A 16351-nucleotide genomic window follows, 5' to 3' on the forward strand; every position below is an offset into this window, starting at 1 on the left:
GAGTTCCCATTCAAAGAGATAGAGAACTTAGGAGTTGTAATACATTCCTCAATCCAACTCCCATTTTTCCGCTAGGCACTAGTATCTGGTAGCTCGGAAAGTGAAGGCAAAACTCCATCTTGTCCTTCCTATCAGGTAAGTAAAGAAGTAGCTCCACCGATCTCTCGAACTGTCGCATACAATAAGGATCACACTCTAGGAACAGAGAGAAGGCGTGAATCCACTGCGGCATCTTCTGCCCCATCCGATGATGCTCACTGAATACACCTCGAAAAGGAAGAAAGCTGTCCACCATGGCTGAAGTAAAACTAGACTTTGAGTTCCTCTTTGAATAACATAAAAAAAGCATTCCACAGTCGTAGGTACCGACACCGGCAGTCGGATATAAATAATAACTTACCCCGCGTTAGTAGAGTGAGGAGTGAACGGAAAAAAAGACAGTTGTCAGGAGGGACCTCCGGCTTATACATTAGGCATGAGAACCGGCCAATGCATTCACTCACATCCGTTGATTGCGGTGCGCCATACACCAAGCTTGTTTCAGAGCGGATGTCAGGAGTGGAAAGGAAGAGTTGTACCGAGGACTTAGTCAAATACTGAACTGAAAAACGAAGAATACCATCATCGAGTACTGAACCCGTAGTTTTAGTATCGCTTTGAAGGAAATCAAGTATCCTAGCAAAAAACTCTCAATCAAGCCCTCACACCCCTACTAGGGTAGGTTCAAACCCCATTTTCCAAAACCTCTACCTCTAATGGGGCATCCTCTTATCTTGTTCGTATTCTAGTGAAAACCTCTTCTGATAGGTAGGTTCCTATCCTTTATCTATCAGCAAATGGATTCAATTCACTTTTCAGAATCCATATACGGAACTCCGTAAAATCAGGCCATGGTCGCAGCATCTGAAATCGTTTGTTCACCCTAACGTAAGTCCTCTCTCCACGCTAAAACGCTAAATCATTTTGGCTCTTTCACACAGCATCGAGGGCTTTTTCATAAGAAGAAGCACTCTATTGTCCACTTCGATAGCTTTCAAGAGTATCTTTCATACCCGGGGTCTCCAACCCCCTCTTTCTGGCGGGCCTTCTTTCCTCTGCTTCCTTGTGCTTCTGAGATCGCTAGCAATTTGCCATTTACTGATTCACTAAGCCAAGCATTGGAGCAAGCTAGGAAGACCGCTTTTTCCATCATCCAAGTCCATCTCCGGCCCCCTTCTTCCTAAAGCCCCGCTCCAGCCTGCTCCTTTATCTGTCTTATAGTCGGCTCCCCTTTAATCTTCTGTCTCCCACGGATAGGTGCCTTTTCGGGAACGTCTCTCTCCGCTACTCCCCTTTTGCTCATAAGTAAGTAAGCTCTTCTCCACGGCATATTTTGACTCTGACCTTCGCTTCCTTCATTCGGTTTCTGGTTCTTGGCTGAACCAACCAGTAGGTCCTTCGACCCTCAAAGCAATACGGTATGCTGCTTCTACGCTGTCCAGCAAACGCAAATGCAATTCGTGCTCAGAAAAAGTCAGCTCGAATATTGCCTCTTGTCTCCCTCCTTCACTCTATATCGTAGAGACAATAGGTTAAACTCCTCCATGTACTCTCTCATAGAGATTGAAAAATAAAAACAACCTTGTCTCAGATTCTTAAACTTATTTCAGAAGTCCGCTTCGACATCACCTGGTAGAAATGAATCCTTAAACTTAAGAACTTATTGTTCTCCGTAGCGCTTCTCCTCCTGCTCCCTCTTCTGTCGTACATGTGCTCACCATAAGCCTCAACACCCGCTTGAAGCCCGATGACAGAAACAGTGGCTCTGGAGGAAGATCAAAAGTATCCCCACCCGTCGCCCTCACTTGAAGACGAAAGATCAAATTCGATTCAAAGATCGGAATCATACCTCCAGCAGGCAAGGTCGGCTCAAAGACAGGACAGGAATAGCTAATCCGCCGGGAAAGGGAGTCGCTTTATGCTCTTGAATATGACTCTCACTGGGCAATCATAAATTCCTCACTTCATACAGTCGTAAGGCTTCCAAGTCTGACTAGTTCCGCATGGGTGTGTACTTCATTAGTGTGATCTGGCAACTGAAATACATGGGCTATGGCTATCTTCTATTAGAAGCTATGCCCTTTCTTTATAGTTTTTCTTCTATGAAAGGATAATAAGGTGCGCTCTTCCTGGATTGCTATTGCAGCTTGGCCTTTTTGTCTTTTATTCACCCGCTTTTACTTTTATTGCTTTAATGAATATCTCTTTATTGTTTTCCTTATAGTATTACCCCTCTCTTAAGAGAGTGAGTGCCCGACTAGGAGTACGGTTTAGGCTTTGCCCAAACAAATAGGAAGAGAATTGGTTGTGAAAGAAGAGCCGACTGAGGTTGAATGAATTCTTCCACCCAGCAACAGCAAGAGTAGAGTTTGGCACAGGTCAAAGAGGAAAGGCTAAGCGAAAAAGGTTAAGATTGCTTAATGAGTTATGGCCACTAGTCATTCGGATTTCTCCTTACCCATGTCAGTATTCTCACTGGGCATTTTAGCCTATATCTCCGCTTTCGCTTCCGTACTCAACCGTCTCTCTCCTTAGTCCGATCTAGCCTCTATTGATTGAGAGGGTTGAAGACTCCTTTTATTAATGCAATTTTGAATTCCACGGAACTTTCTCGATTCCAACGCAACTCATCCTTTTGGAGCTGACGTAACAAACTACGCGAGCCTCCCGACGAAGCCAACATAAATCCTATCCGAATAAAAAAAAGAAAAGGCAGTTTCATTATGGTGGTATACCAGCCGCCTGTTCTGGAACTTCCAGTTCCAATCGAAGCATATCTATCCGTAAATGGATTTGTATGTATAGCCACTTCAGTCGTGCTCGTTGTTTCTCTAAAGTATCTTTTTTCTGGGAACATGATCAACCCAAAATTATTATGTTCGCGATTTTTCATCCACCGATGCAGAAAATTCTCCAGTTTTCCATTCTCATATGAGGCCGGAAAGTTTAGTGGCAACAGGTCGGCACGAAGTGATTCATCATGCTCAAACATGAGGCGATCATTCGTTAGGGACGGTTTATAGATCATCAAATTCCCACAAATGGAATGAGAAGTGGGTCCATGTAAATGATCGAGACCTCGGAAACAACAACGCTCCTTCCCCATATGGAGTTCGGAACCCAAAGGCAATCGTTGAGTGAACTGTATCTTCTTTGTGTTAGTTGACCTAAGCCGCACCATTATGGGGTGGGGCTCGGACTCCGAACCGTACGTGGGGCGAGTTTCTGCCTCATACAGCTCGGGCCGAAGACCGGGGGAAGTTTAGGAGAGGTGGGGAGACCCAGCAGCTGCCGTATCGGACAAGGATCGAATTAGCAAGCCTAGCAGAGTCCCCTCTAGCAGTAGCACTATAGTCCGTCCTTATTTATTCGCAAGGAAGTATCCGCAAGTCAAAGGAAAGCGAAAGGTTTGCTCGACTGAGAGAGCGAGTGGTTAGCCGGTCCCTTTCAATAAAATCCTATTCCAAACAGGGATGTCGGTTCGGCATCATAGACCTCGGATTCTCTTCCGGGCATGTGTCCTAGCTCAGAGAAACAGGCTTTCTCACCTTTGGAAGCAGCTCGTAGAATAGAACTGGCAGCTTTCTTGACTGACCCGCTGTCACATCTCGAATCGGTCCATTCTCTTGGAAGACCTTCCTCACAGGACTCTCAGCATGCTACCAGTCCGATCTAGCTGCCCGGTAGACCAAATCCAGTAGATAGTGAGGCCTGTCACTGGTTGAGGAAAGAAGACGACAAGCTAGTTACCTTTCAGGCAGTTCGGGTTTCTTGTGTCTGACCTTCCCAATGATTGAACTTTCCCTTAGCGGTGCTCTCTCCTTGCATAGGCATAAGTGATCCGACAGGCACTCTCCGGAACATGAGTTCAGGCATGACGCTCAATAGGGCATTCCTGGTATACTACTGAGATTCCCGGAAGCATGAGTCCAATCTCTCTTAGACTAGCAAGTCTTCCGAATTCAGTTAGCAGAATTCCCATCTCTCTCTGACTGACTGCATTGGCTGTCTTTCTCTTGTGAGTCCGGCATGTCTTTCTCTCCCTGTCTTGCAGATTCACAGAGGATGACCTGCAGGTGTATCATCGGGTCCAAGTGGTTGGAAGCTCTGTCTAGGCAGACGTTTTGTTGGAAGTACTCGCTCTGAAATCCTTGAACAAGGTGATCTGCCTGGCTTGCTTGTGAAACTGGGGAGTTAGACAAGGCCAGGCAAGCATCTGACTGGCTCGGTAACTGGTCTCTATCTCCGAGTGAAACTAGGCCAGTCAATCGAGCTTAGAGACAGTGCATGTTTACCTGTGACTAGCTTCTCTCTTTGCTTTCCTTGCTGTGACTGGTTGCTTGCTCTATTGGATTGGCTGTCTTCTCTCTGTGACTAGTGCAATCTTGCATGTGTTCCGCATCTGACTTTTGTTACATTTCCGAGTTTTGGATGCTATCTGCAGTGAAACAATTGAGAAGGATTTGGTTATCCTTCTCTATTGGAGAAGTAAGAGAGATCATGCTTTCAGTACATCTCTCTTCTCTCATTGCATGATGGAGAGTGTCCTTTCTTCTCTCATTGATGCTATTGACAGACTGATCTCAATCCCTTTTTTTTTTTCTTGATCAGAGAACGGATTAGCATAGCAATCTATGTCAACCCTTTCAAACAGCAATCAGAGTTTCAGAGTTCATGTCGGAGTCTGCTAATTCCACTAGGAGACAGCAAAGATATTGCTTGCTCAGTCTAGGCAGTCAAATCGGAAATGAGATGGGATTTCCATTCGATTAGCCAACAGGAATCTGTCCTTGTTGACTTCCACCGGAAATCCAATCTACCGGTTACGTAAATTCCTAATCTAATCAGGATAGTCTATCTCCGTATAGGGGAAAAGCTCTCCACTCGTTTTTCAAAGTCAAAGATAGGCATGTCAAAATGGAGTGACTTTTTGATCGACATATCGCTGCAAAAGTCCTCAATTATAAGTGAGACAGGGCAGACAAGCCAGCAATAGAAGCTATGCCCCAGCTTTTTTACCCAACCAGACCTAGGACCAGCAATGCCTGTCAAAGAAAGAAGTACAGGTTGCCAGTCCACTCATTGCTATCTGATAGCCCTTATCAATCACTATTTTCACATAGAGAATAATTATGCTATTCGGACAATCTTCTTATAGCGAGTCAATGTCGGATAATCTAGCAAGAGCTTCTAGCGCAAGGGAGTACCAGATAGAGCTTCAACAAGTGGGAATCAATACAGCAACAAGTCCGATGTTGAATGAGATAGCTTTCATCTTCCAATCTTTCTGAGCTAAGAAGTTTGAAAGGGGCAGTCTTCCATGTCACTCGGAAGGCAGATCAAGGTAGATGAACCAATACCAGATGCTTCCGTTTGGGGATTGACAATGGAAGTTGGTCATTCTCTTCCCTTCCCGTGTAGAACTAGGATGACTAAAGCCCAGCGTCGAAAAAAGATTGACTTTCAAAAAAATAAAGGAGAGTGGATAGCTGTGATGTGAAAGAAAGGTTAGACAGTTGGGTTGATCGAGATAGGGTTCTATGTCCGGTATCAAGCGAGAGAGAATAGCAGAATACCGATCCGCTACATATGAAGCAAAGCCGGCCTTGCCCGTTGAACTTCTCTCATCCCGGGATTGAGATAGGCAGAGTTCCCGAACCGCTGAGTGCTATCATTATGCCTCCGGTAATAAAAACAATTAGTCCGATCTAGCTGGAAAAGTCGTTATTTCAGTAAAAAGTTTGATGCACTGGCTAGCCTAGACTCCCATTCAGGCACTGCCGGGATAGACTGAATAAGGTAGCAGTGACTTTATAGCAAGATACTTTTACTGATCTGCCTCTCCTAACGGCTTGTACCGGTATTCTAATAATGGCCAATCCAGAATAAGAGAGCTAGCCTAGCCCAGCTTGACAAGAGGATTAGGACAGCTTTGGCTAGAGATGGACAAATGCAAAATGTCTTAGAGAAGGAGCAGCTTATGACGAGAAGGGCTTTTAACTAACTCAAAGGAAGGCTCAGAAGAATCCTCATTAGTAGCAGCAGCCTTGGAATGAGTTTGAGGTTTAGACTGGGTTTGACTACCTTTAGGTGTGTTCTTGCGAGGAGGCCGAGTGAGACAGTCTCGAATTCAATTCCCAGGCTTCTTTCAGTAACAGGAATTCGATGAGCCAGAATAAGGTATAATAGAAGAAGTAGCCCTCACTAATGAAGTTCATTGTCATTTCATAGTTCCAAGTGAAGTCTCTGAAGAGATTAGTTCTGCAACAGCACTATACAGTGTAGGCAAGGGGCTGCGATGGAGTAAATAGGCTCGAGCAGGCTAAAAATCATCAGTGAGAGCGAGAGTAAAGAAACTTCTTAGCATGAGCGGAAGAATCTCCAAAAAACATACATAGGACAACAAAGAATATAAGTGGAGAATAGACTGTCCAGGTTGCTCTTTCATGTCGTGCAGGTGAAGCATAAGCTCATACTGACGAACAAGGTCTGCAATAGTCTACCAGGCCCCAATTGCCACAATTCAAACAGATCCTAGGAAGGCTCTCCTACTCCATTTACAAGTTAGCGGTTCACTCTTTCGATAGAGATATACTTTTATAGAGAAATGCCTTCTATCTACGTAAAGAGTGCGTCCTGTCTTCTGTCTCGCCCTAAATGGAATGGCTCTCTTAGTTACGCTGCGCCCCGGTCTGAGTCCCCACGTCCGCTCTTCTCCGCCCGCAACCCAAGAAGTTGGCTTTGCCAACACAACAACATTAGGGCCGTCCCCTTCATTCTATGCCGACCCCGGCCCGGGGCTGGCTTTTTGGGAAGCCCGTTCCCACCGCGCTCACGGCCCGGCTGGCCTTCCAGCGGTAGTGGGAATTCTCCCGTTCCCTGGTCAAAGACTTGGTTGGATGCGGGATCTACTCCACGAGGAGCGGTACGGACGTATATGATATCATCACGACCTCTCTTTTCGTACCGCTAGGGATGCTTAACGCCACTTCGCCAACTGGCGTTACCTGCGCTTTCGTGTCTCTCAGTGTGGTCAGCACTGGGTGTTTCCGAGCAGCGAGGCTTACACCCATTCGCATTAGTTCATCCAAAGTTCCTTACCCTTATGCACGAATTATTGAATAAGCCATCTTCCTATCAAGGTTAAGGAGTCAACTGAGCATCTCAGCGGCGGGATTGAATACCCGGATCGAGTCAGAGTTCACGCCGCCCGCCCTGAACAAATAGGAGGCGTGGGCCACAGGTCGCACATAAGCCGCCGGGTCGCACGACAGAAGAACACCCAACATACAGATGCACACTCCAAAATGTGAAATATTCATCTTCATTGGAGCTTTTTGGTGGTAGTCGTGACCAACAGCCATCAGCTGTCGGCTCGTTGGTAAGGCGAGAGCTTCAAGCCCGATTTCAGGTTCAGGTGGCACACCCCCCACACAAGCACCACCCGACGAAGGGGGGACGGGGAAAGCTACAGGCCAAAAACCTTCGACCCTTCTTTCTAAATGGGGGTGCCCGGAGCACCCCATCTTGTCATTTCGTTGTTGCTCATTCCCGTTAGGCTTAGGCCGAAGTGTTTGGCGTTTCCTTCTCCGCGCCCGCTCACGCTTTGCTGACCTATCGCGTGGTAAAGAGAAGAGAGTACGAAAGAATAGTAAACAGAGCACACCGCAGAAAGATTCTAAATATGAGAAGTCCCCCTTGGATTCGATAAGAAGGAAATGAAGAACGGGAACGAAACGAAATGAGGCGTTTCCAGCTCTAGTTTCGGATGAGCTTCTCCCAATTATGTCTGGTAATAGAATAGGGCGGCTTGCTCTGACCAAGACTCCACTTTTTGCTCCGTCCATGGAGCGTATGAATTTCCTGGAATGTAGATAGACCAAAAGAGGGAATGAAGGGATAAGAATAGGAATTATAGTCCCATTGGAAAAAGGGGCACCAGTGGGAACATCTCTACTGACGAACCATTTCAATAGTAAGGGTGCTGCCGTGCCACGAGGCACGACCATAGAAGTAATGAAAAATAAAAAGTTATGTAGTTGGACCATCTGCTCTATCCGTTCGAGTTTCGCTTCTCTAGAGAAGATGAGACGCTCAAAATGAAAGTGTTCGCAACGCATACCGAAAGGATACCAATGAAGCCGACCATTAATGACTAGTTCGAACACCAGGAGCGGTCTGATCCCTGATTTGATCAAACAGACTGCTCTTAGAAAGATGAAAGAAAAGCAAACTCTCCAAATTGTTGACCAAGCAACACTAGCGGAACAATCTCAACTTCTTACCAGCCGGATGGTGCGCAATGAAGACCAATCCGCGAGCTAAACTAGAACATCCAATAGCAGACAAGCTTGCATCTCCGTCTTGTCCCGAATCCTTATTTTCTTTCTCCTACAAGCCAATCATGCAGTCTATAGCTCTACTTTACTACGATATATCTTGCTATTGTTTTGTTCTATCACAAACAGTCAAACCAGCTACCGAAGAAGAGATACTCAATTCGTTACCATGACTGATAGGATGATCAAGCAAGGCAGTCCATAGACAGTTCCGCTTCTCCTCTTAGTTAGAGAGGAGCAGAGACCGCTCGATCTTATCTTGTTGGTTCTTCTTCTTTTTTGTCGAATCTGAACCATGAAAGTCAGTCAATGTTGGCTTCCTCTCAGAGTTGGGATCCTCACGACCCTTTCCTTGATTGCCTGAGTGAGGATCGGAAGAAGCTCAGCTGCCAATGCAAAGTCCGCTTAGTTCAAAACTCTGAAAGCCGAAGGGAGGAAGGCATCATAGGTTTTTTTTTCTAGGTTCAGGGGCGAATCGCTAAAGGTCGAAGTCAACGGCATTTGAAAATCAGACTGAACCCGCCCATCTCATCTTGATTTAGGGGGGGATACAGGGATAATTTGATCTTATATCACGCCATTTCTTTATTAGTAGCGAGTAGCAAGAAGAGAAGCTACAAGCATGAGGTCTCACCTTATCTTATTTAGAGGATCTTTTTTATTATTCAATTTAAATCGGCCAGGAGCCTTGGTTCCACTCGACCGGAGATACGACGTCATTTATCGAAAAGACCTTTCACTAGCCTTTCTTTCACCCCGATTGAAAGCAATGAATGGGATCGGCTTACCCCATTCTTATAGCGGAGAGAGTGGTACCGTACTGGCTTTCAAGCGGCTTTCCTCACTCCCTGGCATGACTACAGAAGAGAGGGAATTCCTACCAGACCAGAGAGGGGTGATTCTCTAACAAAGGAAAGAAAGGAATGACTATCTAAAAAGAGACAGGCTTGCACAGACATCCCGATGGGAAAGAAGGAAAAGACTGGATTTCCGCTACGCACCTTGCTCTTCTCTGTTTAGGAGTGGGAGTCTGTCTTTTCTAAAGAGTGAAGCTCCTCATTCAAAGAGGAGCGGGTGGTTATCGAGGTTTGCAAAGTCTAAAACTTCAGCATGTTGGATGCACCCAAACAAAGCCGGTTAACCAAAAGGCGATACGGAAATTGTCCTACAAGCGCAATCCCATAACCTACATCGACCACTTTAGGAATACGTGCTGGGCGGGAAGACTAAGATCGAGTTGGATTTCGGGACTAGGGTAAATAGGTAATCGACTCCTTTTCATACAACAATATACCAACCGGGCTTACTATACGGAATATAAGACCTCAAGGCAAAGCCAATTTACCCGAAAGCTTGGAAAGCATTCCACCTTACAACAATACTCGCGCAGGAAAGAAAGCAAACAAAGTCCTATCTTAGGGTGACGAGGGACAAAGCAGCAACCAAAAAGCATTGAACCTTAGCCGACTTCGAGCACTTAGAAAGAGACTAGGCGCTGACCGATAGGATTCGAAGGATTGATTAGGCGATGACTGACTGAGAGGCGGATACGATTTCACTCTTTGGTGAAGGATTAGGACTTAGGTGGGCGGCTTAGCTTAAGGGAAGGGGCATATTCTCCTTGATTTCAATCTATTGGGTATTGGTAATTGCGTAGATAACGATTTTCCGACAGACATAGCAATTATCTCCTTAGGGGGCTTCCCCGCTTCGCTTCTTCTTTGTTCATTCGTAAATCGCGTCTTTTTAAGCCAGGTCAAAACGATTCGATTTTTCTCTGAGTCTACGGAGATAAATCGGTCTTTAAGCGAAAATCCCGGGTTTTCTAAAACCTTCTCGTGATGATCTCACTCCAAGGAGGGAAAAGGTTTGTTAATTCATTCAAAAGACGGGCTTTCCTAGCTCATATAGTGGAAAGCGCCCTTCCCACATCGATCCGAAGAATGATGAAACCTGCCAAGTAATATAGTAGTAATGCCTTTCCCAATCCTCTATCGAAGGAAACCCCTCCGAGGGTGAAAGAGGTGGCTAACTTTCCTTGCCCCAGGGAGCTTCTTTGTTTATGTCACTAAGCGTGATAGCTTAACCGCGCTTCTAGCTCTATCTCTAAAAGGAATTATTAAACCGGCCATGCCAGACAAGTACTGGTTGAAGTTCCGCCATCCCCTCTCCCAGTTGCTATGAATCGAGAGAGCCCAGTCGCTCCTCCTGCCTACATAAATAGAGGCATCACTCGAGTGATGCCTCTTCTAGTAGATCCAATCCAGACAGATCTAGTATACGTACAAGAATCAGAAGGGGTCTTCTCCCTAGGTGAGGGGATTGTGCTACTTGCTTTTCTCTTAGTTGAATAATGGGTCTTTCTCTTTTTCTTTCCTTTCTTGTTCCGTCCTGCGCTAAGCAAGCGAGTCTTTCATTCCTTGCTCAAGTAAGTGAGGACAAGCCCCTTTCGTTTATCCGGATCTGCCTATCCGGGGACTTCTCCAACAACCTCTTCTGGGGAACAATCTCTTATGTACTCAGACGGGCCGCTCCACTCCCTGTGTTCTTTCAACGTAGCAAGGAGGCCGGCTGAGAATGCCAAGTCGGTCATCCACACTCAGTCAGAGTCCAATTTCCTAGCGGAAGAAAGCCAAAAGGGAAGTTCTGCGTCCTCACCTTTCAATCGAGCAACTGCGTTTCTTCGTCTTAGGCCTCCTACAGAGGTGTATTTCCTTTCAAAGTAAAAGAATTTAGGGGATTCTCGCCGGATGGAACAAGGCGCTTCGAACCATATACTGCTTTTGCTGGAATGAAACGAACGAAGCCTTGGAACATAATTCTGCTGCTTGCTGGGCCCGGATGGCGGAACTTGCATTTTTTGAGAGAAGAAAGCGGCCCCCCTTTTGCGGCAGAGTAGAAAGCTGAGCTTTCCCTCGTGTAGCTCCATTCAGAAAGAACACAAAAAAAAGGATAAATAACATTTTTTCGCGGATTCTTGCCATCACTACTGGAAAACAAATTGAGCTGTAGGCATCAAGGTAAGGGGGCGATAAACTATACTGCTGCAGAAACGGAATCGAAGGGGTTGGTTGAAGGGTAAGGAAGGATAGCGTGATTGACTGCTTTAGTAGGTAAGAAAAAATCATACTAACACGCTGGTGGAAGGAAATTGTTAATAAGTAATCGGGAGAAAGCACCCCAGTATGCAGTAAATGCCTTCTCTTCCATCTGCTTCAAATCTTAGTGGAAGAGTTAGAAAGAAGAAAGGCAAATATGATCGATTGATGAGTGAACATCCTATCCTGGCGCGGATAAAGCTTGGTTTACTATTAGCATAGCCCCTTGAATGGGATCATATGAATGGAAAGACGTGTTTTTAAGCTTCAATCAGTTGGTCCCTTACTTAAGTTAAGATAGCTCTTAAAGATGAAAGCCCAACGCTATTGGCTTAGCTTCTACTACAATTACCCTAGCATAGTTTGGATAGATGAAAGCTGGGGGTCCCCTTCTTGGTTAATAGCAACTTTTTCTGCTTATCTATTACGGACCATAATGTCTTTCTTTCCTTATTCACGACTGGGATAGCTTGGATACAGACTTTTCTTCCCCGGGATATAGCGGGTTCTCTTCTCGGTCAAAAACGGGCAAAGGGGAAAAGATAAAGAAAAGGGTAGCGTCAATCTTTTTCTATCTGACGAGGCTATTCTTATGAGTGCTACGAATACTAAGACTCCCTGTCCTAACGAGCTAAGGGGGTGTACCATTCAATGCCAGCCCTATGGCTTTTGCTTGTCTTGTCTCGCCATAAAAAGCTGAGCTAGATGGGCCCGAACCTGCTCCTGCTCTTTTTGGTTCATAATTGTCTGTGGGATGGATATGGAATTCGACTTGAAACTTGCGTATGTCCTTTAGTTCAAGAAGATGGACACAGCATTGCTCTAAATGAGGATAGATGCGTATGGTATAGGAATCGGGAAGAGAAGATCAAAGCCGCTAGTTGAAGACAAAGGATCACGAACTGGAGTTTTCTAATGAAAGAAATGCGAGAGCAGGTCCTGCAACGTGACTTGGTTTGCTCGGGTGTGGAAGGATCGGGGAACAGATATGTCGATGGTTGAAAGGCTAGCGAATACCATTCTTTCAGGAATTAGGCTTTTGAGACCGGCTAGCTCTTGCTAGCATAGAGCTACCAGCAACAGGCTAGACATAAAGAGCTAGTATCGGTCCTAAGACAGCTTCTATGCCTACTGCTACTTTGGCTCTAGACTAGTCTTATCCCTTCAATGCTTTTATAAGACTAAAACTCTTCTCGCCGGCTCACGGGACTCGTAAAAATGTGTTCACGTAACGTAATAGGTCGTTGCTTGCTGCTTGCTGGCTAACGCACCTTACTAGCCTACGTAAGCGCTTTGAAGCCGTAGCTTGCTCCCCAGACAGTCTCTCTTTTCCCAGTCGTACCCGATCGTTTCGATATGATTTCTATTTTTTAAGTTAATGGGGCCTTTTTAGATTATCATCTAAGTAAAGCGAAATATTCCCAACCAACCTTCACTCAGTCAGTCGTAAGGCTGTATCTGAACTACAGTGGCTTCAATCCGAGTCCGGGTCCCGGGCTGGCTGCATCGGAGAGGGGTGGAAGCAATGGATCGAGTGTATTGATTCCATTTCTTCTCGTCCATCGAATTGGGGATCCTATCTCCTAGTCTTGATCTACCCGGTCCCCTCGGAATGAGATGGAGATGGAAGCAGGAGCGGAGAACCCCAGCTGGAAGGTCTTTGGTGCTCGAACCAGGCTGCTTCCTCTCCATCTCCTTAATTAAGGGCGAGTGCTAAAGGGCCTACTTTTACTTGAGTAGTTAGGGCGAGTGGCTAAAGCCCACGATGAAAAAAAGTGGAGATGAGAGTCGCTTCCGATTTTCCGCCCTACAAAGCCAGCCAATTCGTTACCGGCTAACTGGAGGCCGAACAAAAGCGCGGCTACGACAAACGACGAGTTTCCTTCCCGGACGGGGGCACGTGTAACAGCCCCGCAGGGAACTAAGAGGAGTTGGTGTTAAAGACCGATAAGAATTCATTCTAACTAGTAGCTACTCATTACACACAAGAAAGAGTGTAGGTTTCAGTTCAGTCTACGGTCTCCCGTCGGATATCACTCACTGTATTCCCTGCTTTGGGAGTTAGAAGTGAATCAGGGACTTGCCATGGATACGAGTGAAACGAAGGCACAGGCCATTGTTTTGTATCAATTTCTTCGTTTTCTGACCTCTGAGGAGACTTCCCCGCTTAAGCCATAGTAAAAGACCTAACCACTCTGCTCGGCTCTCTGTCAAGGGAGAGCCTTCGCTCCGCCTTCGGGGTACTAGGTGAAATGGGTTACCTCACTCCTATCCATTGATGTCTTGGACGGAGATATTCTTGAAAGTAAACCTTCATTCTTGGATAGATGCTTTCTTGCTGCTCCCCTTATTATATAATGATCTACCACGCTGCTTTGAACGTCCCTGAATAGGCGCATCCTTTGCTGCCATAGAGCGAAAGACAGGGGCACGGGACACTATAAAGAAGAGATGGCTAAGCTCAAACTCCAAAGGAAGCAAGTAAAATAAAATAGAGAGGAAGGAAGAATGCAAGCAACGGATATAAGCGTCCTAGCGTAGCGCGAAAGAACTGTATGCGCATAAATTAAATAAGGACGACTGACTATATAGAAATATGAAAGTGGAGTGAAAGTAGTCTACACTACGCCTTCAAAGGAAGGGGCCATGACACATTTATTGACCCTATGGATTCCAGGAACCACTAAAGTTTCGACTAGACTCAATCAATCGAGAGCTAGCATTAGAGAAAGCAGTAGAAAATCAAAGACGACTTCGCACTGAAAGCAAGGGGATTCGCTAAGCTAGTAGCTCTAAAGTAATGGCATCCTGTTGATTCCTAGCTGACTAATAAGAGTTCTAAAAAAAGCCCCCCTTCGTACTCTATTTTATATTCCCCATTCCTACGAATGCTTCATCGCTTAGATGTGTTCGCCCTGCCCATGTGTAGAAAACAATACATATATTATGTTATGTCCGATTTGCTGACTACCTTGCTATAGACCGAGGAGTAACGACAAAGCAGGAGATCATAAACAAGATACAAACTAACAAACATACCTGCATAAGGACAGCGGCACTTCACTGGGTCCCTATATGACTATCATAAAAATACATCTAAAGATGCGTAGTCAACAGATCCCTAGTCTTAGAACTAGGAGTTTTACAGTGAGATAGACGTTTAACATAAAAAGAAAGCTATAGCGCTAGCCAGCAAGCAAGCATTCTCGATTGAAGCATGAAAGAGTTTGCAGTGCAGTCGTAGGTACTCTCAGAACAGATTCATTCGAAAGAGCAAATCAAGCAAGAGCGCGGGACGAGATTGCGATAGGCAAAGTAACAAAGTAAACCTTCTAAGCTTCAGTTAGTGTGCAAGACCAATTAAGGGTTGTCAGTTAGACTTCCTTTGAGCACGCACGCAAGAAGCTGTCCAGACTTAAAGCGGTACTCCGTCCAAATAGGAATAGTAGCAATCGCCCTAGTTAGTCGTTTAGAGTGAACCTGAAGAGGTTTATGGACTAGTTAATCACGTTTATAAAGAACCACCCAGGTTTAAGGTATACGCCATTCAGGCTCATAACAAGCTTTTGTCGGAAAATAAATCGGCAAATGCAAGCAACTCTTTGAAGCAGATACGGTTAAAGCAAGAGGATGGAGTTGAGAGGCATCGGGAAAGTCAACAGTCCCAGAGCCTTTTCTTTCAAAGAGCTGATTCAATAGCAGTAAGACCGGTTACGCTTACACCAATAGCAGGTAGGTAAAGGCAAACAAAAGATATGGCTAAAGCACCGGTAAGACCAAGAGCGTCTGCGTTGAGTAGATCTGGTTACCTTTTTTGTTTGTGCCCGAGAGGAAGGATTGATTTGATTGCCCGACTATCGGCAAGAGTTGACTGACTTCCTCGTTCAGTGGGGAAGTCTATTCCCTCTCAATCAATGCCCGGGAAGGGAACTATGAGAAAGGCACTTCAAGAATACATATGGAGATAGGCCATTTAGATAGACCGATTCCAATAGCGTCCCGCAAACTACCGGGAAGCCCACTACATAGGTAGGGGGCGTGCTGACTTGACTTTCTCAATTAAGGAGGTCCGCTAGCTGCTTGAGCCATAAAGACTTCTTATTTCAACGGATTTCATTCACTGGCTTTCCTCTCTAAGAAGTCAGGTCGATCCAAAGCCATTGCTTGAAGCGATTTCCTTGACCGAAGTCTGCTACCGAAGCAGGATTGCTTGACACACAAGCATACCAACCCGAGGGAAGGTAAATAAGGATGGTGGTCAATCAAGCTATTCTATTAATAAGTAGGAATCCGCTTCTCCATGCCCTTCCATTTTCAAGGGGTAGGCCCTTCGCGGCACACAAATCAGATTTTATTGTCTCACTGGCGCATTCGGTAGCCCCTTCTAGTGCGCGTACTAAGACTAAGGCTACAGCTCACTTCTTCCTTACTAGACCGATTGCCATGAATGAACTGGCTTGACTTGACTTTAGCTACAGGGACAGTTTCACCGACCTAAGAACCATTTCCTTTAGCAGCAGCGGAGGATCTTCTATGAAAGCAAAGAACACACCGAAGCTCCCTTTAGATCGAAGGCCTTGCATACTAAGATTATTCTTATACGTGCTTTCGTGGAAGTCTCACCTATCAAGGAAGTCTGACTAAGAAAGTTTATCCCTGCGGGAAGCATTAGCACCTCAGCTCAGTACGCATAGAAGTCAAGTCTACCTCTATTTAGCTCTACTGACTTTCTTATACCTATACCAGGAACCCAAGCCTACCTCTTCTGGTTGAAGTTCCGATGAACCGGGTATTCCCTCAAGAGCCAAATTTACCTGTACCGCACAAGGAAAGATCTCAATCGGCGTAGGGCGAGGGTCAAGCTCCACTACTGGG

This window comes from Vigna unguiculata, unplaced genomic scaffold (genome assembly GCF_037176805.1).
Source record: "Vigna unguiculata cultivar grain cowpea cultivar isolate G323 ecotype 2 unplaced genomic scaffold, ASM3717680v1 ptg000311l, whole genome shotgun sequence".
NCBI classification, from domain to species: domain Eukaryota; kingdom Viridiplantae; phylum Streptophyta; class Magnoliopsida; order Fabales; family Fabaceae; genus Vigna; species Vigna unguiculata.